At 42.7% G+C, this 26,523-nt stretch overlaps 1 protein-coding gene across 4 annotated transcripts in view; it reads right to left on the reverse strand.

Annotated features, from left to right (window-relative positions):
- Rad54l2 (RAD54 like 2) overlaps positions 1-26,298 on the reverse strand; it is a 102,069-nt gene extending 75,771 nt beyond the window's left edge. The window contains exons 1-2 of one of the 4 annotated variants that reach the window (XM_039081788.2): positions 26,109-26,244; positions 13,722-13,811 (exon numbers count right to left, since the gene is read on the reverse strand). The gene's annotated coding sequence lies outside the window, so the exon portion shown is untranslated. Of the gene's footprint in view, positions 1-13,034; positions 13,166-13,721; positions 13,812-22,206; positions 22,262-26,108 lie in introns of those variants that run through there. The other 3 variants (XM_063265821.1, NM_001134520.2, XM_039081790.2) reach the window with 3 other exon arrangements.
- Positions 26,299-26,523: the final 225 nt, after the last annotated feature.

Raw genomic sequence — 26,523 nt, forward strand, 5'->3', positions numbered from 1 at the left:
GTTAAGTGGCTGACAGTTATTTTAGAGAAAGAATGACAGAAAGAAGAACAAGAGACTAGCATTTACTCAGTCCAAAGACAAAGCCCTTTTTATATAAAGATGCTGTGCCAGGCACTGGGAGGTGGACAGGTACATGCATCAGAGATGAAAATGCAGATGTAGAACAAGGAGCAAAGAGTCTGTGTTCCCAAAGTAGAAACAATCAACAAAAATGTCATTTGTGGGCCACTAAAGCAGCCAGTATCATTTAATAAATACTAAATCATATCACAAAATCGTATCCTTAATAGAAAAATGAAAAACAATACTACTGTCCCACTAGGGAATTTATAGCTCAGTCTCTCACCTCTCACACTAAACAGCTACCCAAATATACTCATATTCTCATCTTGTCCCCCAGGTACCCAAAGATACACGTTCATCCTAGTACAGTTTAAACATCATCTGGAAGGGCATATTGCACAAATCTGCTATCTCAGGACTTAGGAGGCTAAAGCAGGAGGATCAAGTCCAGCCTAGACTACATAGCAAGACCCTATCTTTTAAAAGGGGGCTGGGGGTAGGGGGGGTTTCTTTGGTACAGTCCTTGACCTTCAAAGCCCCAGCCTAGGATAGTGACATTTGGTTGGGAGTGCCTATAATTCAAGTATGTGGAAGGCTGAGGCAGGGGGATGGGCAGCCTAGACTATACAAAGAGACTCTGTCTCAAAACAGCAACAACACAAAAAGAGTACCCTGAACCTACTTCTGACTCATTAGTGTTCCCTGGGTCAACCTACAATCAGCAGCGGCTGTATGTAGGATAACAGAGTTGAAGAGTGAACTGCACGATGTGAGACAGCTCAGTGAGTAAAGGCACCTACCGCCATGCCTGAAGACCTGAGTTTCACCCTCAGAATTGGAATAGTAGAAAAGAAACAAGTCCTACGTTGTCTTTTGACTTGCATGTGCGCGTGCACATGCACACACACACACAATGTCACATACAATTAACTGGTTTTTGTTTCTTGGCTTTTTTTTTTTTTAAGTCAAGAGGAGAAGTGAGACACTAGACACAACTTACAAAAACCTTCCAGGTCTACTTTGGAACAAGAGGCTTAATGAGATACAAGCCCTTGTCACTCAGTCAGCAGACAGTCAGTCATTAAACACGCATGATCTCTTCTCAAATATACATTTTACCAGCACTGTAGCCAAAATAAAAATATCTATCTAAAAATTAGAAGGGGTATGAGGGATGGAGAAAGGGTGGGATGGCAAGCTAATTGATCCTCCCAGTCACAGCAGCACACAAGAGTGAGAATGTAACTAACTCATGGTTACAAAATAGTGAGGGGTTGGGGATCTAGCTCAGTGGTAGAGCACTTGCCTAGCAAGCGCAAGGGCCTGGGTTCGGTCCCCAGCTCCGAAAAAAAGAAAAAAAAAAATAGTGAGGCTGAAAAAAAGGCCCAGTAAGTCAATAGTGACAGTGACAGAGTATCACAAATCCAAGGACAGTGACCAGCAAAATGGCTCAGTAGGGAAAGACCAGGTGGGCTGGCCAGAGTACCCAAAGAATCCACCTTTCTCCAAATCAACTTACTACTACAGGAGAATGCCAACATACTGAACTTTTTTTTTTTCTTTTTTTTCGGAGCTGGGGACCAAACCCAGGGCCTTGTGCTTGCTAGGCAAGCGCTCTACCACTGAGCTAAATCCCCAACCCCCATACTGAACTTTTTAACAAGGATTCTTGGAAACAAATTCATATCCTCTTGCAAGATACCTTGCACGGTGCCTTAGTCAGGATTTGTATTCCTGTACAAAACATCATGACCAAGAAGCAAATTGGAGAAGAAAGGGTTTATTCAGCTTACACTTCCACATTGCTTATCATCACAAAAGGAAGTCAGGACTGAACTCAAGCAGGTCAGGAAGCAGGAGCTGATGCAGAGGCCATGAAGGGACATTACTTACTGTCTTGCTTCCCTTTGACTTGCTCAGCTTGCTCTCTTATAGAAAGAAACCTAAACTACCAGCCCAGGGATGGCCCCACCCACAATGGGCTGGGTCCTCCCCCAGTGACGAGTAGTTGAGAAAATGCCTTATAGCTGGGTCTCATGGAGGCATTTCCTCAAGGGCGGCTCCTTTCTCTGTAATAATTCGGTCCCCAGCTCCGAAAAAAAGAAAAAAAAATTATTTTAGATAGTATGGTGGCACACAACTGTAATCTCAGCACTTGGTAGGGCGGGAGGAATATAGAGGCAAGAGGATCAGATGTTCAAGGTCCTCCATGAGAGCATCATGGTAGAAGGACATGGAGGATCACAACTGTTCACCTCATGGCAGCCAGAAAAACTGCAAAAGTACAAAAGGAAAAGGCCAATGCCAAGCAAGACACAACCATCAGCAATCCACTTCTTACAACTAGGTTAACCATCCCAGTAATCTGCTCTGATTTTTTTACTTTAATTTTTTAATGATTTGTTATTATTTTATATGCATAGTGTTTTTACCTGCATACATATCTGTGTGAGGTCAGAACCCCTGAAACTAGAATTACAGATGGTTGTGAACTGCCATGTGGGTGCTGGGAATTGAACCCAGGTCCTCTGGAGGAGTACTCAGTTCTCTTAACTGCTGAGCTATCTCTCTCCAGCCACTCTGTTCAGGTTTTTAACTCACTTTCAGGAGGCTGAGACAGGAACATCACCAGTTTGAGGCCAGATTGGGAGAAACTTTATCTTTGATAAAAAAAAAATGTTTTTAAAGTCATTTGAAAGCTAGCTAAAGATATGTTTTTAAGTTTAAATTACTGTGCTTAAAAGATCTATAAAATAATATTGCCGGGGCTGGGGATTTAGCTCAGTGGTAGAGCGCTTACCTAGGAAGCGCAAGGCCCTGGGTTCGGTCCCCAGCTCCGAAAAAAAGAACCAAAAAAAAAAAAATAATAATAATAATAATATTGCCTCTAATCTGTAAGGCCACTTGCTCAAGAACAGATAAACCTATATTATTATATAAGCCCCACTTACCCAAGGACAAATAACTTCCTAAAATGCTTGGGGCTGTTCATGGAAGATAACAAGCCACATGTTTTCACTTCTGTAAACAAGGCTGGTTACCTCACTGCTGCACAGCATGTGCTTGATCACATGGAGGCAGGAGACACATCTGGATGTATGCTTGTCCCCAGTCAGGTGAAGAAAGCTGCAGAGCCTTGTGGAGTTTGTCTTTGTAAGTACCTGACTAGTGTAGGTCATGGCCACTCTCCATGTATAAATTTAGCTCATTCTGCTATATGACATTAGGTAAATTGCTTAAATCTCTGTTTTACAACTTCACTTTTTTTTTTTTTTTTTTTTTTTTTGGAGCTGAGGACCGAACCCAGGGCAGCTCTACCACTGAGCTAAATCCTCAACCCCTACAACTTCACTTGTAAAACTGGCATTCCCCTTCTACATCTCCCTCTCTCCTTTTCATCCTCCCCACCCCTCTCTAACACAGTCCAGGCTGCTGTGAGCTCACTTTGTAGGCAAGGACACTAAACTACAGTCTAAAACAATAGGGTCTTACCTAAGAACTCTCCCTGCTGGGATTATAGATGTGCATAGCCACACCCAGTCTTTACCTAACATGCACAAAGCCTTGGGTCTGATCCCAAACACTGCATAACTGAGCATGGTGCATACTCCTCTAATCACAGCATTTGGGCAGCAGAGGTGTAAGGACCAGAAGTTCAGGGTTGGGGATTTAGCTCAGTGGTAGAGTGCTTGCCTAGCAACCACAAGGCCCTGGGTTCGGTCCCCAGCTCCAAGAAAAAAAAAAAAAGTTCAAGGTCAGAGAGTGACTCGCCTGTTGCACAAGTGCCAGGACCTTACAAATACTCCAAGTACTCATGTAAAAAGCCAGGAGTGGTGGTGCACATCTGTAATCTCAGTAGTAAAATCTCAGGTGGAAAGATGGGGGGAGGGGTAGTATAATGCTAGCTGGCCAGTCAAATCTAGCATATCTGTGATCTCCAGGTTCAATGAGAGGATCCATCTCTTGAAAGAAAGAAAGAAAGAAAGAAAGAAAGAAAGAAAGAAAGAAAGAAAGAAAGAAAGAAAGAAAGAAAGAAAGAAAGAGAGAAAGAGAGAAAGAGAGAAAGAGAGAAAGAGAGAAAGGGAGAAAGGGAGAAAGGGAGAAAAGCAGTCAAGCAAGTTACCCAGTATCAACCTCTGGCCTCCCCATACAGGCCCATACAATAGCATGCACACACTTGCATACAAACACTACACACACACACACACACACACACACACACACACACACACACAGAGAGAGAGAGAGAGAGAGAGAGAGAGAGGGGGGGGGTGGGGAGACTAAATAACTAAGTGACTCCTTACACAGTGAGGCTGTGGTGTAGAAAGTAATAGAGCACTCCAGTCTCGCACAGAGACCCTGCGTACAATCCCGAGGACTTCTAAATAGGAAAATTAAGAAGAAAGAAAAAAATTTATTGGAGGAAATGTAGGTGAAGATGGGGAACAGAATCTAAGGCCAAGACAAGAGCAGTGCATACATCTGCAAAGGAAACACTTGGGAGGCTCAAGCAGGAAGTGTGGCTCAAAGCCAGCTGGAGCTAAAAACAAACAAACCCCAATTCTCGAAAACCGAGGAAGTGAGAGCTGAAAATGGTAGTTCAAACCTCCAACCCCAAGAAACTGATGCAGAGACATCAGAAGTTGAAGGCCTGGCTCAGCCACACAGGGGGTTCAAGGCTTTGTGGGCTGAATGAGACCTTGTCTCAAAAACGCAGAGATAGAAGGCAGCTAGAGAAGTATCAAACTTCCTTGGGAGGTCTCTGTAACCAGGGCAGACAGTGCCCCTATCAGGGTGACACCAGATAACGGGACACCAGATTTCACACATACCTCAACTTTTAACCTCTAAAAAGGTAGTACTCCAGGGCAGGAGCTCTTTGGTATCACAGATCTGAATTAATGACACCATTTTTCTGGAGCACTGTCCCCTTCTTCTTATCCGTACAAATGGAATAACGATACTTACAACCTGGGCTGTGAGGATACCCAGAGCATATGACCCAGCAACATAATAGAAAATGCAATGGCCTAGCACAACACAGACAACTACAGAGCTGTGTCTCTCAGGAAGACACACTATAAGCTGAGCACCAGCTCATTTGGAAGTTCTGTGGGTGAGACAGCTTAGTACACACCAGTATGTTGATTCTCTTATGGTAACCAATGGTAGAGTCAAGGAGAGCCTGTTTCTCTTTCCAATTGTATATGTGACAATCTGAGACATGTTTGTGTGTCTAATTACTAAACAAGTAGGATTTGTTTCAGGGTGCTGATCTCTGGAACATTAGCTAAAATAAAGTTTTACCCAAAAGTTAAGTTTCAAAATTGGCTCAAAAATGAGAAAATAGGAATTCTTCTAAGACAAAACTAGATAAACCAATTCTACAAAGATTGAATAAAATACTGTAGGGAAATGAAATTGGAGGCATCCAAAATAATCTCTACATGGGCTTCTGGAATGTATCAATTGTATCTGAAGCCATCAGAAACAGAGAGTAAGTGCAAGACACCAACGACATTAGATTTAAGACATCTAAAACATAATTTTTATGTCAAGCCAAGGGAAGTTTACAGAAGCAGCAAGAGATAAATGCTTTGCTTACATTAAGAGTCAAGACTACTCATGACAGATTAGCAAGGTAAATAAATATAACCTATAGAAAAGAAGCATCAGCTGAGACAATTTAGAAACTGTAAATGTGAAAGTCACACTTTTCAATTGAATAGATTATTTTGTTGGTGGTGGCTACTATTCAGGCTGGTTTCTTTTAAGAAATAACTGTCTGTGTATCCTTGGCAAAGTATTCTTTGCAGATCATTTGGATTATTTAGAATAACAGAAATGAACCTGAGCTACCAGAGATCTTAAGATGGGAGAACAGGGCCAACAACAAGGCTATCTTAGATTTTCCACAATGCTGTGATAAAATACTGACAAAAGCAAAAGGAGGAGGAATTTATTTTAACTCACAGTTCCAGGTATAGTACACTGTTGCTGGAAGTCCTGGTAGCAGGAGCTCTCAGCAACTTTTTAGTTTGCTTCCCCTGACAGGAATCAGAAAACAAGAACTACAGGAAGCCTTGGGAATGGTGACGCCCACAGTTGACATACTTTGCCTTCTCAGTTAATACAACCAATCTAAATCCCTATAAGCATACCTAGAGATCCTTTTCCAAGGAGATGTAAAATTCTGACAGGTTGGCATTTAATATTAAATATGGCTCAACCAGTAAAGGTGCTTGCCTACCTGGCAACCTGAGTTTGATTCCCTGAAGCCAAGAATCTGTATAAAGGTAGAAGAGAACTAACTCCACAAAGATTTTCATTTTCATCCCTGTATTGTGATGTGCATTATTTGCACGTACAAATGCACACACACACAACATAACCCCCACACACGCACAAACAACATATACACATTTTTTTTAACTAAATAAAAAGGAAAAAAAATTTGAACTGGTACATTCAATGACTCCTACTTCACCCTAATCTGATCAGGTAAGACAAAGCTGGTGAGGCACATAAAGAAAAGAAAACTACCAATATCTAAAACAAACACTCTACCAAAAAGGTATTGACCTGGATAGGAAAAGCATAATAAAACAAGTACATATATATGAATAGAGGGAAGCACATGACTGAATACATCCAAAAAGTAAGCCATTTTATCTCTTGTTGGTAGTTTTACCTAAAAGTTAATATTATCATCTTTATTCTTTTGTTAGATAACTTCATTCCTGGTCCTAGGAAAGTAAAAAGGAGTAGAATGATAATAGAAAAGTAGGCTAACCCCCCACACACACACACTCCAGGGCTAGAGAAAAATCCTATCTCCAGAGAAAGAAGGAAGGAAGGAAGGAAGGAAGGAAGGAAGGAAGGAAGGAAGGAAGGAAGGAAGGAAAGGAAGGAAGGAAGGAAGGAAGAAAGAAAGGAAGGAAGGAAGGAAAGAAAGAAAGGAAGAGAAAGAGAGGGAGGGAAGGAGGAGGGAGGGAAGAAGCAAGGAAAGAGGGAGAGGGGTGCCATTAGACTCTTTATCTCTCTTTCCAGTGTGTCCATAGTAAATAAGTTGTCTTCTTTTTCTTTTACTAAAAAAGCCAACAAACAAGCAAACACAAACAAACAAAACAAAACAAAAATCCCTATAGGGGCTGGAGAAATGATTCAATGGCAGAAGACCCTCAGGTTTGGTTCCAAGCACCCATATTACAGCACACAGCCACCTGTAAACAGGGGACCGATGCCCTCTTCTGGCCTTCTAAGACACCAAGAACACATGTAATTTTTTTTTAATCTTAAAAAGAAAAAAGGCCAGGCAGAGTGGTGCACATAACTAATGTTTAAATTTACCAACTTGGGAGGTAGAGGTGCGTGAATCCTTCTGAATTTAAAGCTGTCCTGCCCTACATAGCTAATTTCAGGCTAGTCGGCGGTAAATAACAAAACCCTGTCTCAAAATAAAACAAAGCATTTTGTGGGTTTTTTTTTAAGTTTTATGTATGTATTCATGAAATCATTTGTGGTTTTTCATATCTATGTATATATACATAGATATTTTTCTTATTGGATTTTTGTTTGCCTGTTTGCTTTCTAGAGAAAGAAAAGGCGTGGAGTTGGGTGATAAGGAGGTGGGAGAGATCTAGGAGTAGTCAGGACAGAGGAAGTCATAATCAGGATGTGTTGTATGACTTTTTTTTTTTTTTTTTTTTTTTTTTGGTTCTTTTTTTCGGAGCTGGGGACTGAACCCAGGGCCTTGCGCTTCCTAGGCAAGCGCTCTACCACTGAGCTAAATCCCCAACCCCGACTTTTTTTTAACTAAAAATATTTTTAAAAAGCAAATGAAGGGGCTGGAGAGATGGCCCAGTGGTTAAGAGCACTGTCTGCTCTTCCAGAGGTCCTGAGTTCAATTCCCAGCAACCACATGGTGGCTCACAACCATCTGTAATGGGATCTGATGCCCTCTTCTGGTGTGTCTGAAGACAATTACAGTGTACTTATATACAATAAATAAACAAATCTTTTTTTAAAAAAAAAAGGTAAATGAATAACATAATAGCTATATAAAATCGACATTTTACCTTTATACAAGTATGCTTTATTTATGAAACCAAGTCACCAGTGAACAAATCCTCCTTGACTAAAATTTAGCTAGATGCCATCTTTACAGGCACCCTATTTCATAGGCTGTGCCTGCTTTACTCATATCCACATGCAGTGACCAACTATGGCTGGCATGTGCCAACAAGGTTCACTGGTCATTACAGAAGCCATTCTTAGTCAGTGCTGCCCTGGGGGTTATAGTCTCCAAGTAAAAAAAGGGTATTCATCATTCAAGTTAAAGTCAATCTTAAAAAGCTTCTGCATTGCCCACACTAATACAATATAGCTTTATGTAAGTATTCCAATAAGTACGAAAAGAAAAGGCAATTCCAGAATAATTTAATATTCAGAAATTAAACTACTTGTGTTGTTTGCTGCTTGGATCAATACAGTAATTTCATGAATATTCCAGTCTGTAAGCAGTTCCTACTTCTTGATTCTCCCCTTCATCAATTCTAGTAAGTCAATATTTCTCTATATATGAGTCAATAATTTTCTATAGGCCTCAATTATTCCTTCGTTTTCCCTACAGAATAATAAACAACCCCAAGAGCACCACCTAACCACATAAACAGTTTCTCCAGTTAGTACTCAAGAAGTTATAATCATCACCTGTAATCCCAACAATAGGGAGTAGAGACAAGAAAGTGGGAAGTTTAAGTGAGTTGTGTACAGTGAGTTGGAGGGCAGCCTCAGCTATACTACTCTGTCTCAGAAGGGTAAATAGTCAGGCACAGTGGCTGGCAAACACCTTAACCTCAATGCTTGAGAAGCAGAGTCAGAAGATCGCTGTAAGTTCAAGGCCAGTGAGGTCTACATGGAAAGACCCTGTCTAAATAATCGAAAAAAAGTAAGTAAATAAATAACCTCAAATCTTTCTAAAAATCTTCTGTCTCTCTGCCCACCTCTCCTCTTACTTTACTCAAATGCACACAAAACTTAAGTACATTGGAATGCTAGATGTACTGTATATATCCAAAGCACGGTGCCAAGCATATTGGCTCATGCTTATAACTTCTATGTCAAAAGCAGAGGCAAACCCATCATTTCAAGTTCAAACCAGCAATATCTACAAAGTGAGGTCTAAACCAGCCAGGACAACATAGCAAAACTGTTTAAAAAAAAAAAAAAACAATTAGGACATTTTTGTACTGAGGGGTATAATAGGAAGTATTGGTATTCATGAGTTTAAAATCAGTCTAGTTCAAAAACAATTCAAGGCTATATTTATTAAGTGCTTAAAATAAGTGGCAGTACCCATCTGCACCAGAGGTCAATGAAGAAGCCAGAGAATCTGAGGTTTAGATAGTGGTTAGTGCCCCTGGTAGAGACAGACTCTGAGGCAGCCCCTAAAGCAGGGCAGAGCTAAATTACACAACTGATGCAAAGAGCAGGAAGGAGACTCCAGGTAGGAACAAAAGCTCAGATCCGAGAAGTGCTGAAAATACAAAGTGATAGATTTTCTGGACTGGAAGAGAGAATTACTCATGAGTATAAACATTAAACATCTATTATTAACTAGCAGGGGCCGACACTAAAAATATACAGAGTACATGCTGGCCACAGAGTGATGACTGGAGGTGCCAAGGATGGCCAGTCAACTGGTGCTGATATGAGAACATGTGCTACGCAAGAACAGCACTGAGAAAACAGTAAGGGTCTTCTATCGGCTGACGGGATAGAGAACTAAAATACAGACTATCTACAGAAAATATAGTGTTTATTCAGGAGCGAAAAGAATGAAGTGCCAGGCACCATGGTGGTTCATGCCTGTAATCCCAGCACTTGGCAGACCGGTTCAGCTATATAGAGAATATCCAAGACAACCTAGCCTTAGAGTGAACCCTTATCTCAAAAACAAAAACAAATCGCAAAGCCACCCATTGGACAATCCCATTTATGTATGATAGATTCTCAGACTATTCAGTGCACTGATGAGGGATGACCTACGAATGACACCATATACAGAAGTACTGCTCATCAACAGAGAAAAACAACAGAGGGTGCCATAAAACATTCTGACCGTGAGTATCCTGGGTACTTGCTAAGGAACCTGAGCTTTGTCTTGAACAAAGACTGGCAAATACGCAGTCCTTAGTACCACTTTCCTGCCTGTGGCATTGGCAGATTTAACAATTATGCTGTCGAGCTCTTAAGCTGCCTCCATAGTTATATATACAAACTCCTCCCCACAACCCTTTTTTTCAGAAGGATCTCAAGAAAGTAGCTTCATATAAAATTTCAATTTAAAAGAAAAAACAAGAACTCCGGTGGCTGCATGAAAATTAAATTTGGCAGAAAGCTGCTGTGGCCATCCGAGTACCAAGTGATGAGACATTGAACTACAATAATGGCAATGAGAAAGGCAAAAACAGGGGCTGGGGATTTAGCTCAGTGGTAGAGCGCTTACCTAGGAAGCGCAAGGCCCTGGGTTCGGTCCCCAGCTCCGAAAAAAAAGAACCAAAAAAAAAAAAAAAAAAAAAAAAAAGAAGAAGAAGAGAAAGGCAAAAACATCAGAGGCTAAGGAAGCAAAACCCTAGGACCTCAATGGCATGTGGAGTCTTAAGAGGGTGGCAGTCGGGGTTGGGGATTTGACTCAGTGGTAGAGCGCTTGCCTAGGAAGCGCAAGGTCCTGGGTTCGGTCCCCAGCCCCGAAAAAAAGAAAAAAGAAAAAAAAAAAAAAAAAAAAAAAAAAAAGAGGGTGGCAGTCTTGCTCATCAGTAAGTCCCAGCATCCATGTTCCTGGCATAAATCAAAGATTCTATAAATATTCGACGATTGTCTTCCACTGTCTCTTCACAAAACCAGAATAGAGGCAATATTATTGTCTTTCCATAGAAACGGAATCTAGAGGTTAGAGGTTAAGTGACTTGCCCAAATACACACAGACAGGAAACAGTAGAATGTAATTCTGACAGATTTCCAACTCCAAAGCCCGAGCTTTGACCTGTGACTCGGCTTCCAACTTGAACAGCAGGATGGCAACAGGATTGCTACCACTGAAATGACAACTAAAATATAGACTGTGGTCAGAGGCCTGGGTGTTCTCACTGTGTTAAAATATAGACTGGAGGGCTACAGAGATGGTTCAGAGGTTAAGAGCATTGACTGCTCTTCCAGAGGTCCTGATTTCAATTCCCAGCAACCACATAGTGGTTCACAACCATCTGTAATGAGGATTCGATGCCTTCTTCTGGTGTGTCTGAAGACACAACGGTGTACTCATATACATGAAATAAATAATCTTTGAAAAATAAAATAAAATATAGACTGGGTATGTTCTCACTGTGTTTTGGTAGCTGGAACCTTAAATGTAGGGGTTATTCAGGAGGATGTGTGGTGAAGAGAGGATAGTCAGAGGTGAGCTAACCCGGGAGTAAAGAACAAGAGTCTACACAGAAAGTCACAGAGGGAAGGACAATGAGCCCAGAGCAGCTTTTAAGAATGCCATCAGGGGGTTGGGGATTTAACTCAGCGGTAGAGCACTTGCCTAGCAAGCGCAAGGCCCTGGGTTCGGTCCCCAGCTCTGAAAAAAAGAACCAAAAAAAAAAAAAAAAAAAGAATGCCATCAGGGGGTTGGGGATTTAACTCAGCAGTAGAGCACTTGCCTAGCAAGCGCAAGGCCCTGGGTTCGGTCCCCAGCTCCGAAAAAAAGAAAAAGAAAAAAAAAAAAAAAAAAAAAGAATGCCATCAGCAGGTGAGTATGCTCAAAAGGGTCAAATTCTAAAGCAATGCATGTACATTTGATGGGGGAGTTGCTGGGATTGCAGAAAATGGCAGCACTTAGGGTTAGGGTTTCAATAGCTGAAGACTGCCTGTTTCTAAATGTGTCAAAATCTGGGGATGGCTGAAAACACAAATCCCATTTCTACTAATAATTAATGATATGTTTTGAATATTTTTGTGTCCCCCCCAACCCTCAAGGTTTTTATATAATTTTATTTCATTATTTATGTGTATGTATAACTGCGTATGAGTTTATGTGCACCCCTGCATGCAGGTACCTAGAGAAGCCAGAGGGCATCAGATTCTCTGCAACTGGACTGACTTACAGAAGGCTGTGGACCACCTGAACCCAGGTCCTCTGCGAGAGTAGTAAGCACTCTTACCTGTTAGGTCTTCTCTCCAGTTCCTACCCTCATGTTTTTACACTGAATTTTTAATACCTTTAAATGTATCTGGAGATGGGACATTTGAGAGGTAATTCAATCACAAAGGTCCAAGCCTCCCTTAAATAGAAGTGGTGCTTTAGAAAAAGAACCAAGAGATATCTATCTGCCATCCGAGTATATAATACAAAGGCCTCACCTGCACACCAGGTGACAGCTATTACCAGGGACCAAGTGACCCAGCACATATGCTCTGGGATCCTCACCCTCCAGAACTTGAGGGTCAACTGATGTCATTTTGTTACACCAGCCAGAACTAGGGGCTACTTCACAAGTGATTAGGTCTTTTTATGTTTATTTCCTTTCTGAAATGGAAATAAGCCAGGTACAGTGGGTAAATGCCTATAGCCAACATCTAGGAGGTTGAGACAGGACAATCTGGAGTAGCCTCAATTACAAAGCAAAGCCTGTCTCAAAAGACCAAAGTAATTTTTTAAAGGAAAGAAAGGAAGGAGAGAGAAATACTATCATGGTTATCTTCTATTCGTTACTTTGAGGACTTTTTTAAGTTTCAAGATGCTCACCATGTGTGGTGGCCATTCTTGGTTATCAACTTAAATACATTTGGACTACCTCTCCCTCCTCCACCCCTCCCTCTCTTCTTTCCCCCTGGAGGACCCCCCTGAAGCCTCTTGTCCATAAGACTTGTGGATGGCATCATATACGTTCCTGGTAGGTCCTGTTGTGTTTATATCTACATACCCTATCTGAGAGCTGGTTTCATATAGCTCAGGATGCCCTGAACTTCACAAGCAGTGTTAAGACACTTCTCAAGTCCTGATCCTCCTGCCTCCTACTTCCCAACTCCACATCCTGTCTTACATTCCATGTTTCTCTCACCTGAGAACTTTCTATTGTTTCCTCCTTTGCACTCTTACATTCTAGAGCTCTTTGCTGAGCCCCGTTCTGATCTAAGAGAACAAGCAGAAGGGTGCCACTCTGTGGGCCTGAAGCTCCTATTAGGCCGAAGAACTTCTGTGCCACTGCCTGGAGTCCTCCTTATTGCCAACCCACTAAGAGCTCTGATGTTCTTTGTGTTACCTGCTGTGGCTCTGGACTAATAAAACAGAAGGAATAGCTTTGGAAAACACAAAGGAGTCTTCCTCAGGTTGGGTGAACAGTCAAAGTATACTTAGCCCTAGTCATTAAAGGGCTCCATCTGATATTATAATTTATACAAAATATTTACCTTAAAAAGTCTCCAGAGCACATCTAACATTTGCTTAGATATTTCGACTTGTAAGAGTATCTCCTGCTGACCTCAGGGAAGCAGAGAAAGGATCTCTGGGAGTTCCAGGCCAGTCTGATCTATAGAGTTCCATGGCACCCAGGGATACAGAGAAACCCTGCCTCAAAAAACAATTTATTGCCAGATGTGATGATGCATACCTTTAGTCTAGCACTCAGGAAGCAGAAGTAGGTTGAGTTCAAAGCCAGTCTGAATTCCAGAGCAGCCAGGGTTATGTGGAAAGACCCTCTCTGAAAGAGAGAAAAAGAGAAAGAGAGGGGGTGGGGGGGAGGAAGGAAGGAAATTATTTTATTGAAGTTTTTCCCCCTGCCTAGAGTTGGGGAAAGAGAAAGGAAGAAAGGAAAGAAGGAAGGAAGGAAGGAAGGAAGGAAGGAAGGAAGGAAGGAAGGAAATGATTTTATTGAAGTTTCTTTTTTTTTTTTTTCTTTTCCCTGCCTTGCCTTGATTTGAGGTCAGGAGTATGGCACATGCCTATAATCCCAACACTTGGAATAGAAGTTCTAGGCCAGCCTGGGCTATTCTTTACTAACTAATTAATTAATGCAGAAATTTTGTAAACTATGTTTCAAATTACAAATTTAAAGGAACAAGGAAGAACAGAAATATCAAATAGGGAAAAAGATATTTAAAAATTACAAGCATGAAAATACCTATTTTGGTTAAGAAGTTAAAAGGAGATACTTTAGATGAGAAATGATTTTGAGACAAGCTGACTCCATGACAGGCTTCAAATTGCCAGTTCATGAGACTAAGCCTAAATCTGTTTCCAAGAACTGGGCAAGTCCAGGCTGCAGTAGGTGCCCCACCACCTGGCTTGAGGTAAGGACAATGGGTCAGTAAGTTTCCAGACCTCCCCAGCAATGGTTCTGGAACGTCCCTAGAGATAGTGTCAATGATAGAGGTCACCTACCTCTCCCCGGAATGCTCCTAATGTGCTTTAAATCAGCCTTCAAGCTCACTTGGGTATTGCCATATTGGAATGAGAGACCCCAGCAAGCTGAACTTCTGCAGAATAAAACACTCTTTGCTTTTATATACTACTTGAGTCTGGGGTATCATTCTTTGGTGAATCATGAACCCTTACATTTGGGGGCTCTTGCCCAGGATTCTCCGGAGACCCCATGACCCAAATTGTGGAGTGTTTTTGCCAATCAGTAGTTCTGGGCTCCCTGGTTGTCTTCTGTCTTGTCCATATCTGTGTTTCTGTTTCAGATTTAATCTGGAGGCCGAGAGGGATAAGGAGGATGCAGTATTTTGTCACCTGGGCAGGTACAATGGAGGATACTCCTGACCCCTACCAGAAGCAGGAGAGCTTGCTAGTTCTCATCTGGACTCTGAACTGGCTGTGGTCTGTGGGCCTACTATGCACAGGGAGGAAAACAGTTGGAACAGCCTTTCGGTTTGCTTTTGTCTTCCAGGAATGTCCTTCTGTATCTGGCTGTGTGCATTCTGTGTGTGCTTTTGGTCCCACAGTAGAAATCTTTCTTTAGAATGGGACAGGCACAAAGCACCCTATTAGGTGTGCTTGTTCATCAGACAAACTAACCATCTTCTGCAAGAATGAATGGCCCACTGTAAAGTAGGTCGGCCTGAGAAGAATTTCCATCTCTCCATCATTTACAGGGTGAAGGTTTAGTTTATGAGGCCTGGAGCCATATATCACCATGTGGCAATACCTGGTGGAGAAGCCCCCTGTTTGGATGAGACTTTTTTGTCACAGGCCTTGCCACTCCCCACCCTTCTTTCTCTAAAGAAGGGTCAGCCTCGGCTCCCTGCCTTGATCCCCCTTCTGTTCCTTGCTTCCTCTTTTCTCTGTCCCCCTCCTTATGTTCCTGCTCCTGCCACCACTGCCCCTGCCCAGCCAGCATAGGCAGGAGGAGCAGCCCCTGATTCCCCCAACTCTCCTGACTCCACTTGGGAGTCTCCCTCACACTGGCCCACACTACCCAGAGGGCTAACTCTATATAGCCTTACTCCTTCAGGCTATAGGACCCCCAGATGCTCAAGGGAGACAGTTCATGACATATGTGTTATTTGCCAGTAATGATCTTTACAGCTGGAAGTTACAGAACTCCCCATTCTTAGAAAGACCATCAGCTCTCATAACTCTTCTAGATTCAATCATGCTGACTCACCGACACACCTAAGATGCCTGTCAGCAGTTGCTCCAGGTCATCTTCACAACAGAGAGGATTGTGGGAGCCGCCTGGAAATTGGTTCTGGGAACAAATGGGCTGCCCATCCAAGATCAGGTTGACAAAAATGCAGCCTTCCCCTGACTCAACCAGACTGGGATTTTAACACTGCTGAAGGTAAGGGAGAGGCCAGATCCGAGTCTACTGCCAGATTCTGATGGGCGCCTCCAAGAGGATACCAGAGGCCCACAAATTTATCTAAGGTGAGCTAGGTAATGCAGGGAAAGAATGAGAGCCCCAGGGAACATCTAGAAAGATCTTTTGAAGCCTATAAGACCTACACTCCTTTTGACCCAGAAGCCAGAGAGCACCAGTTAGCTTTGAACATGGCTTTTGTTAACCAAGCTGCCCCCTGACATCCATTGAAAGCTTCAGACACTAAATGGCTTTGCAGCCTACCTCTAGCACCCAAAAGCCAGCCTCTATTTGCCTTTGAAGGGCAAGATTTGGAGAGAGGCTTCAAGAGCACGCAGGTGTCCACTGAGGTCAGAAGAGGGTATCAGATCCCTTAGAGCTGGAGTTGTAGGTAATTGTGAGTCACAGGACATGTAAACTGCCTGCAACTCCAGCTCTAAGGGATCTGACACCCTCTTCTGACCTCAGTGAACACCTGCATTCCTGCATATTAAGAGCACTACCTGCTCTTCCAGAGGTCCTGAGTTCAAATCCCAGCAACCACATGGTGGCTCACAACCATCTGTAATGAGATCTGATGCCCTCTTCTGGTGTATTTGAAGAAAGCAACAGGGTACTCATATACATAAAACAAATCTTTTTTAAAAAAATTTTTGGGGGTTGGGGATTTAGCTCAGTGGTAGAGCGCTTGCCTAGGAAGCGCAAGGCCCTGGGTTCAGTCCCCAGCTCCGAAAAAAAGAAAAAAATTGTTTTTAATTTATGGCTGAGACTGGTGGTTTTTAATCCCAGAGCCCTTACAAAGCAGAGGCAAGTGGATCTCTGTGAGTCTGAAGCCAGAAATACACTGTGAGACCGTTTCAAAAGAGACAAAATGAATAAACAGAAATAATTAACAAAAATGAAAGAATCTACTTCATCTTTTTTTATTTGCTTCTTTGTAAAGAGGGAGTGTCTGCCTCTGGGTTATTGGGAGAAGATAAAGTAAATGCATAAAATAAATACATAAAAGTTATTGTTTAGGTTTGGTTTGGGTTCTATCAGGTCATCAGGCGCAGTGACATGTCACCCTTATATCATCTTGCTAACTAATAAAGAAGTACAGTCTAACAGATGTAGCAGCCTGTGCTCATCATCTTAGCAAGGAGGAGGCGAAGGCCAGAGGATTCCCAGGATAGTCTTGGCCACAGAATGAAATGAGACTGTCTCAAAATGACACACAGCAGACAAAAAGAACATATATACGAGGTATACTTAATAAGAGAGCAAGGATTTTCATAATTACCCTAATTACAGTAATTTTTTTCAAGCTTTCTTTTCCTGCAGTCTGGTACCTGCATGAGAACAGCGAGTACATTATTGAAATTGCAATAATCTTATTAACACTCAGCTTTCAGAAAGATTTCTATATGATCTGATCAGCCATGAAAATTAAATCACAATAGTTCCTTTCAGGGGAGTGGTTCTTCAAGATAAGAGTTTCTCTGTGGAGCCCTAGCTGTCCTGCAACACTCTATATAGACCAGGCTGGTCTTGAACTCAGAGATCCACCTGCCTCCAGGGATTACAGTCATGCTAGCAAACCACAGTAATTTAAATGATGTTATTTTACCACTAAGAATCAAGAAAGTCACTTGTAGTGAGACATACTTTCAATCTCAACATTGAGAAAGTCTTTGGAAGACAGGTAGGCAGATCAAGAGTTCAAGGCCAGCCTGGTTTTACAATGAGATCCTGTCTTAACAAACACACACACACACACACACACACACACACACACAAAACCAAAACCACCAAAACCAAAACCAAAACCAAAACCAGGGTGATGGTGGTACATGCCTTTTATTCCAGCACTTGGGAGGCAGAGGCAGAAGAAACTCTGAGTTCCAGGCCTGCCTGGTCTACAGAACAAGCTCCAGAACAGCCAACATTACAAAGAGAAATCCTGTCTCAAAACGAAGTGGAAAAAAAGGAAAGAGAAGGAAAGATTGTAAGACAGGAAGCATGGGTCAGCTGGTAAAGTCCAGCGTTAAGCCTGAGGATTTGCAGCTGATTCCTAGAATACAAGGTAGACTATGACAGCAGAAGGAAATCAACTCAAGCCCTTGCGTTGTCCTCTCATCTCCACACACGTTTGCTTGCACACAGTAGGTAGGTAGATAGAATGTTTTTATTTTTAATAATCAAGATAATATAGGTACAACATACTTCTGTACCTTCTAGGTAAACAAATCAGAACCTGAAATATTTGGAAAAAGAATCTTATCAACTTCACTACTGGGTTTAGCAGGGTGGAACAAACAGTTTCAAAGCCACTGAATTCAAATTCCATAATAAAGCTTAGTAAAATAATCCTATTTCCCGAGTAAAGTGGCAGTGAATCTGTCAAGGCCTTCAAAAAGTCCAGCAGAGCTAGCAGAAGTCACAGTATCTTACTACTGAATTCATTTCCCACTCACAAATAGGTGGCAGGTCGGCAACAGTTGTCTGGACCTGGTGGGACAAACCAGTCACTTTTTACGCATGAGGGCAAAATGCCTACAGCAATAAACAGCCACATCAAGGAAGAATTGCCACATTTGCTACCACAGAAATGTAAGATCCAAAAAGATCAAGTAACAGTCCCCAGCCTCAAACCCATGAACAGTCAGGTTTAGTAGCACATGCCAGTATTTCCAACACTTGGAAGACTGAGGCAGGAGCATTGCAAGATCAAATCCAGCTTGGGCTACACAGCAAGACCCTTGATTAAAGAAAAAGATATGGAATAAACACTATTTTTACAGCAAAGTATGGCAGTGCCTTCAGTAACCTAGAACACAGAAGCAGAGGCATTGCTTCAGTGTCAGGGTAGGTCACATGTGACCGTGATCAGGACCTTCACCACCAGCATACCAAGCGACTTCAGACCACTCGTAAGCACAGGTCTTTTAATTGCTCACTCAACAGACTTTGCCAAGTCGCTTCTCTGTGCCAGTAATGGTAAGGTCCTGAGATAGAAGGATAGAAAACAAAACTGTGATGCTCACTTAATGCCAGCACTGAAAGACTGAGGGAAGAGAATCACAAGTTCTTTACAAGTTCACTGACCTCCACATGTGCACTCACAAGCACATACGCAATAAACACATACACATATTTACATAAAGAAATGGTTTTTTAAAGGGAATAAATTAAACATCCTGTTCTTGGGCTAGAGAAATCAGTGGTTAAGACCACCTACTGCTCCTGCAGAGGACCCAGGTTTGATTCCCAGCAACCATACTAGCTGGCTCACTGCCACCTATAATTCCCCTTCCAGTGGATCCGATGCCCTCTTCTGACCTGAGGGCACTAGCCGTACATGTAGTACACACACATATATACACACATATACATAAATTTTTAAAACATATTAAATCTTTTTAAAGTCCTATCTCTGTGTAGTCTGAAATAAGTAACAGCTCGACAACAGTTGTCTGAACCTGGTGGTACAAACTGAACAGTCACTTTTTACACATGAGGCTTGATTACATAGTTATAGAAAACATGGGAGAATACCAAAACTGAACAGTTCAGTGTGACCAGAAGTACCCCCAAACTGCAGTGTATACACAAAGGAGAGATAGACATCCAAGGAAGATTCATTAGGCACAGATGTAGGGAAACAAACAACAAATCAGAACAAAAGCAAGGCTGGGGACAAATCTCAATGGTAGAACACTTGGCCACATGCAGAAAGCATGAGTTCAATCCCTCAGGAAGGTGGGCTATGTGCAGGGAGAGAAGATGTCTGAATTCTTGATTCAAGCACTCAAGCCTTAAAGTTGACCACACACTTAAAAAAAAAAAAAAAGTATGTTGTATTCAGAGTTCACTACAACATTAAACATTTCAGCATTTGTACATTAGACCAATGATATAAGTAGCTTCGTAATCACTGAATTCAAATTCCCCAATAAAGTCTGGTCAAATAGTCTTACTTCCTGAATAATGGTAACAATGAGTTCAGTTAGGCCTCTGAAAAGTGTGTCAGTCAGTCTCGAAACCACTCATAACTTTATTATAACTTGGCCTCAAGTATCAGGGTAATTACAGTAGAAAAGAAACTAAGAGATATGAGAGGCCAAGTCAAAAGATCTTTACAAACTATGTTGAATCAGACATGCCAGATGATCACGGGATTTCCAAGCCAGTAAATCATTTACTCTTAACTGGAATTGAAGACCACTCTCAAATGAAGGGATGATTCCACTAAGGTAGGACTGCAAAAGATTTGAGGATCACTTATTTCAAATCACTATGGTCATTCCTTAATTTTCCCCTTGAATATTAATGGAATTTTGAAAACTGAGTCAGGAAAACTGAACTGGGCATAGGTCTCATAGGCAGAGGCAGGCAGATCTATGAATTCCCGGAATAGTCAGGGCTACACAGAGAAGCTGTCCCAAAAGACAGACAAACAAATCTGAATAATTCTCTAACAAAGCCTGTGACCTCAGCCTATGAAAAGCATGTCTAAGGGCTGGGGAGCTGGCTCCATAGTTACTGAGTACACACTGTTCTTGCAGGGGACCCAACTTGGATTTCCAGCACCCACATCAGGTAGCTCACAATTGTCTGTAACTCCAGCTCCAGATGATCTGATACCCCTCTGTCCTCCTCCTCCTCCTACACACACACACACACACACACACACACACACACACACAGAGAGAGAGAGAGAGAGAGAGAGACTGAAACTAAAAATTAAACAAACAAAACTACAAAAGCCATGTGTAAACAGAGGGCTAAATTCTAAGTTTAGCATGCCAAGTAGTTTCCTTCTGGATCCTCCCTAGAAATTGCCAGGGGAAAACTAAAAGTGCCAATAATGACCTTGAGCTCTCTCTATGTGCTCCTCCTTGCCAGTACTCGAAAAGACAATCTCAGGATTCCTCCCACCTGAGCACCAGCAGATGCACACTGCACAGCTTACCTTCCATCAGACCACACAACTGAGTCCCTCATTGCTACGCAGTACCTGGCTACTTTTTACCACCATTACTTACAACAGCAGCTCCTGAGTCCAGGTGCAATGGCTGACACCTACAATTGAGCATTGGTAGGCTATGGTATGAACCTTTCTCAAAATTAAAAAAAAAAGGGGGGGGGTGGGGGAGGAAGAGGAAGAGGTGGTATGGCTGCAGTCCTTATATAGCAGTAACACATGCTAACTTGCAGTGTCTCTCCGTATAGCCTTGGCTGGCCTGGAACTCCATCAGGCTAACTTCAAAACTCCACATGCCTCCACTTCCCCAGTGCTGGATTAAAGAAATGTGCCACCTCCACCATCTGGCTTCATGCTAAGTTTTATTAACAGCACTGATCATCTCTAAAGCACTTATACCCTCATCTCCATCCCTCACTGTAACTTGTAGGTTATAGTGGTTAGAGAGGTAAGAACTTACACAAAGAGCTAGAGAGATAGCTAAGTTGATAAAGTGATTGATGTGCAAACATGAGGACCGGAGTTTTATCACCAGAACCCATATATAAAGCCTGGATATGGTATCATGTGATTGTAGTCCCAAGGCTGGAGAGACAGAAAGTGGATCTCCAAGCTTGCTAGTCTACCTACTTAAGGAAGTTCAAGGTCAGTGAAAGACCCTATCTCTGGGACTATTTTTGCTTGTTTGTTTGTTTGTGTAGACAGGGTTTCTCTGTGTAGCCCCTGGCTGTCCTGGAACAAGCTCTGTAGACCAAGCTAACTTTGAATGCAGAGATTGGCCTGCCTCTGCTTCTTGAGTGCTGGGATCAAAGGCATGATCTTTCACAGTCTGGTCTCTGCAACTCTTTCCTTTCTTTTTCCGTTGTTTTTGTTTTTGTTTTTGTTTTTGTTTTTATTTTTATGTACATTGTTGCTTTGCCTGCCTGGATGTCTGTGTGAGGATACCATATCCACTGGAATTGAGATTACACACAGCTATGCAGGGCCATGTGGATACTGAGAATTAAACACAGGCCCTCTAGAAGAGCAACCAATGCTCTTAATGGATGAGCCATCTCCCCAGGTCCTTGTTTTGTTTGTTGAGACAGAGTTCCTCTGTGTAGCTCTGGTTGTCTCAGAACTTGCTCTGAAACAGCCTGGAACTAGGGTAGCCTTGAACCTGAGTGCTGGGACTAAAGGCATGTGTCACCACTGCCTGGTGAAACCCTATCGCAAAAAACAAGGTGGATGGAACCTAAGAAAGATATCCAAGGTTGTCCTCTTGCCTCCACATCCACACATCCACACATAAACATGCATACACATGCACATGTATACACACAAGCTTACCTAGGGTAAAAGGCAAGAAATATTGGTTTGGTGGTGCATCCCAGCACTTGGAAGGCTAAAGCAGGAGAAGAGCAAGTTCAAGGTTAACCAGGGTTACATAGTAGACCTGTCTCAAAAACAAATGAACAAAAAAACAAGCAGTAAGCAAATGTAAAGGCTGGGGTGCAACTTGGTTGGTCGAGTGCTTCTTGCCATGTGATCACCAGCACAACAAGACCAGAGTGTGGCACACATTTGTAACCCTTGTATTCAGGTGGTAAAGGTAGGGGGATCTAAAGTTTAACATGATCTAAAGTCATCAAGTACATAAGAGTTTGAGGGCTAGTCTGGGTTATATGAGACCCTGGCCAGCCTGGGCTATCTCAAAAACAAAAGAAGCAAAGGGAGAATGACTCTAAAGATTGCTCTTCCCATTGTACTAGACATTCTAAAGAGAAAGGAAAAGTCTAGCCAGATATGGCACATGCCTGATATCACTGCAATTGTGATGTAGAAACAGAAGCGTCCAGAGTTATAGGCAATCCTGGGTTACATGAGACCCTGTCTCAAAAGCCACAACAAAGAAATATCTTTAAAGCTGAAATGGAGTCACTCAAGTAACCTAAAATACTTCAAGTAATCACCTTGCCTTCAGAGCAATGTATGGCAGGTTTTCACTTTCTTTCACCAAGTAATCCCAGATGAAAGAAAAACTCTACAAGTATTTAGTATGTAAGTGTCTTGATTTTAAGTTTATTTTTCATCAAGACACAAAAACAGAATAGAGCAGAGGGAAAACCTTTACTAGGGTGGTTAACTAAGGAAAAACTTTGGTTTACTCTACATTTGATGCAGGAAAAATCGAGATGGGGCCTTACCCCAACTTATCTCCGTTATTACAGGGGGGCAGTACCCCAGGCCATCAATAGAGAGTAAACGAAGTCCTCATTCCCTCAAAACCACAGTGTGATGGCATACTTAACGGCCTAAACATAAAGTATTTGTAAATCACTGCTCACCCTAGCACACAGAGACAAGTGTTTGCCCTTTGGCTCTCCCCACTACATAAGTACTTAGGAGTTAACAAGTATATTTAAATAAAGTAACACAAAGCAACCCCACACCAGAACGGATATATGATAAGCTTTTCCATGAAAGCCTGTGAAGACAAGTAGTTATCATTACTGAAAAATCAATGTACTATTTTTTTTTTAAAAAGTTAAACCAGACAAGTGGTGGCCTTTAATCCCAGCACTAGTGAAGCAGAGGCAGAAGGATCTCTGAGTTTGAGGCCACACTGGTCTATGCAGAGAAACCCCAAAAAAAAAAAAAAAAACAACAAAAAAAAAAAACTTAACTGCTATATTTAATAAAACTCTCCTATGCCTAAGTCATTTCTTCATACATGTATAGCAACTTAACTATAAGCTAGCATTATTAGAATGTCAAAATTACTCCCACTATAGAGCTGCCTAACAGTTACTGGCATAAGATCACCAGTTTATGCATAAACAAACAACTTACAGAGTATGAACCTCTAATCACAACACTGGGAGGCTGAGGAGGATGAGTTCAAGGTCAAGCTGAAGTGTGGACAACATATTGATTTTCTACACAAATGAGCTACAGTTTGAGATCCTGTCACGAAAAACAAACCAGAGCTGGGCATTGTAGCACATGCCTTTAAGCCCAGCACTTGAAGACAGAGGCAGGCAGATTTCTGTGAATTTGAGGCCACCTAGTTATACATAGCGAACCCCAAGTCTCTCTCAAAAAGGAGTTTTAAGAACTCCAGGCTGGATAGAGTTAAGAGTCCTGCTCTTGAAGAGGACCTGCGCCAACTTCGCAATTCACAACTGCCTGTAACTCTAGCTCCTGGAAGAGTAACACCTCTAGTCTCCATATACACCCTCACATACATACGTGTCTACACCAACATATATGCAGATTTAAAATAATAATGGTAATGAAATCTTTTTTCTTGAGACAGGGTTTTTCTGTGTAACAAACAGCCCCTGGCTGTTCTGGAACTCACTTTGTAGACCAGGCTGGCCTCAAATACACAGAGATCCACCTGCCTCTGCCTCCAGAGTTCTAGACAAAAGGCATGTACCATGATGGACTAGCAATTAATAATTTAAGAAGTTATTCTTAAATTTAAGGGGAAAAAATCCCTAGAACTAGAACTATCAGTACAGGGTCACAAAGAACTGCTTCACTTCTCACTTGACAATACTAGCTTGCAACTAGGTAACATATCCTATACACTCAAGATCAATTCAGAGGGTGCACTGATCCTGATATGGCTTTGTACATATAGCTTTCCCTTAAATATTTATAAGTGACACACCAACTTCTGCCTGAACAGTGCATGCAAAGCTCTGGTGCACAGCTATAAGACTCCGAGCTGGAGTTTACACACTGCCGCTAGTGACATGGACTGTGACACAGAAACACAATGTACAGATCAAAAGCAGTGGGCACAGATAATACTGGTAGCAAAGATAATATCCCGTAAGCGCAAGGATGCTGAAATGATAATGACAAAGATTTAGCAGATTCTATGTAATCACTTCATGGCAGTAAGAGATAATGAAATTTCATGAATTTAGGGGTCTAAAGAGCTTGAGAAGCAGAAATGATAGATTTTTCACATCCCTCTCTATAGTTACATATATTAAAATATACGAAAAACAGGTTAGTGAAGCCTTGTACATTAGTTTGGACTTAGAAGAATTGTACTGAAAGCTCCATGAATTACAACATACTATGGGGTCTAAGTTTGTGGATCATTACAAACAATAGCCACAGTGCTAAAAAACAAAGTATGAGTCACAATTCAAAAAGAGGGGAAAGGGGAAAAAATGAACAGAGAAAAGCTTTAAAGTCAGATACCGCTAAGAAATTCCTTACTTAAGTGACTGCCGGCGACAGCCACCACACTGACTTTGGAGTAAGAAGGAAAGGTCCACACTGTCCTCTCCTCTGGAACAAATTCATTAAGCCCCCCCAAATACCCATTCCAGCTTCAAAGTCCAGGCACCAACACAGTCAGCCACATCCGCCAGCAAGAGCAGTAATCTAACAGATCTGAGTCACACACTCCCCCGCAGTAAGAGGTCATTCTCTATCAGTAAGCCCACTCTGCAAAGTGCTCTTGTTCTACTCCCAGACAGCCACCATGACCCACATAAAGCCAATTCTTCGACCCCAGCAGCTGCCGGCCATCTTCTCCCTCCTTCCCCAGCTAGAATCGGCCTTTTCCTAACCCAAGGAAGCTAACGCTACTCCGGTGACAAGTTTCCTACCTGAGAACCACTCTTAACTCGGATACATCTTAGCCGTGAAGGGTCCATTTAGCTCTTAGCTCAACTCTTTTGTGCCCAACTAAGCTCGTGCCTTTCCAGGAACTAGTCACCAATTACCTCTGAGAAGCTAAACTCTCCATGCCTCTTCTCCCCAAGCCCGACCCAGCCTAACAAATTCTCAGACTGCCCGAGGGAGTTCAGAGACGCACCCCTATGTCCATTAGGGAATCAAGCCACAGAGGCCCCTAAAATTCGAGGCACAACCCCTCTCCCTCACACCACGCCACGGTATGATCAGCTTCTAGGGTGCCGGTGTTACAATAAAAAATCAAGAGCGTATAGCCACTGTAGTTCGGTCTCGGTAATTACGACTGCCTTCCTTGACAACGAAATCCCCAAATATCAAGCCACTGAAGTCCCGGGTGGATGCCAAGACCCCCTCCAAGCCTCCAGTCACTGGAGTTTCCCAGGTCCGACCCAGCTCCCCCAAGGCCCAAGCCGCCAGGAGTAGCTTGCTACCCCCGACTGCAGCACGCCGGGGACTCCGGCCGCGTCCCCATTGTTGCGGGTCCCAGCGGCCCCGGCAGGGAGTAAGGGGACCGCAGGGGCTCTCACCTCCCGTGCCACGGATCCGGGCCGCACCGGACCGGGCTGGGCCGTAGGACCTCGCGTTCTGCCGCACCCGCCTGGACGGTGTCTGCGGCGGCGGGAGCCGGAGAAGCGACTGAGGCGGGAAGCAGCCAGCCAGGCCCGGGCGCCGCAGGCTGGCTCTGGCCGAGGGTCGGTCTTCTCCGGCGGCGGCGCTCTCAGCCTCCGCTCGCGGTCCGCGCCAGAAAGCTTCCCCCTCCCGGCCCTCTCACCCGGCCACCCGGACGGGAACACAAGCCACCCGCAGCAAAGTTCCGCTGTGAGTCCTGTTGTTCTTTCCCAGGAAAAGACACTAAACGGCGATTCTTGTGTAAATAAGGTGTATTTACTACAGAAGATCTTTTCTGCAATAAGTGAGACCAAACGAAACAAAGCAAAAACA

The sequence above is a fragment of the Rattus norvegicus genome, chromosome 8, assembly GCF_036323735.1.
Source record: "Rattus norvegicus strain BN/NHsdMcwi chromosome 8, GRCr8, whole genome shotgun sequence".
In the NCBI taxonomy this organism is placed as follows: Eukaryota; Metazoa; Chordata; class Mammalia; order Rodentia; family Muridae; genus Rattus; species Rattus norvegicus.